Raw genomic sequence first — 943 nt, forward strand, 5'->3', positions numbered from 1 at the left:
TTGCCCCTTCCAAGCACCGACATCTATGCTACCTTCGGGATGGTCAGTTTTATCGTGAATCATCTCGAGCACTACAGAGACTGGGCATGGTACACCTCTGATTCGCGCCCAAAGGTTGGGAAAGGACGCAGCAGGACCTAAGTTCATTGATGGCACTTACTTGAGGATTGCCACCTATTTCAGTGGGATGTATGGGAAGGACCACGTCTACCACTACTACTTGAAGGGCAAGCCGGTCGAAGTGGTTCTTCCAAACCAGAACCTAACTAGCTTAGAGAGACCTGGAGCTCTCAGCTTCAACATATTCCAGGAAGACTTTCTTGGAGAACACGGGTCTCTCGGTCCCATTGCTCCACCAAGGAAAAGGAGTGTTCCGACGAGACATGACGAACCTCTTAGGGAAGCATCTGTACCCGTCTATGGACCTCCGCGCTACTACTTCAAGCCACATGATGGGGTTCTTCCTCCTGGTGCGCTTCGTGACGCTTATGAGCATATTGGTCGACTTCAGAGATGGAACAAGGCACAAGACAGAACAATAGAAAAGCTGAAGGACAAGTGCAAGGCGCTGAGCAAGACGGTGAAGAAGCAAGCAAAGACTTCAGCCAAGTTCATGAAGAAAGTGGCCGATGTCTTGACCAGAGGAGGAATAGCTGGATGTAGCTCAGTGGACTTCGCCTTCGCGAACACATCAGTACCCCAGCCCCCACCTCAGCCTACTGATCTTGGTTTCCCCCTCATTGATAGACAGCTCCAGCGAAAATGGAGGAACCCACCCATTCAACCCTCCACCTCAGGAAACAAGTCTCCATCCCTAGCCTCTTCATATAGTGAGGTTGAGATTGATGAGGTTCAGAGCCAACAATGGTATGGAGACTACAGCTCAGCACCTAGGGGTTACTACACCACGTTCCCACCGGACGACGACGATGCTGGGGCCTCT

The sequence above is a fragment of the Brassica oleracea genome, chromosome C9, assembly GCF_000695525.1.
Source record: "Brassica oleracea var. oleracea cultivar TO1000 chromosome C9, BOL, whole genome shotgun sequence".
Taxonomy (NCBI): Eukaryota; Viridiplantae; Streptophyta; class Magnoliopsida; order Brassicales; family Brassicaceae; genus Brassica; species Brassica oleracea.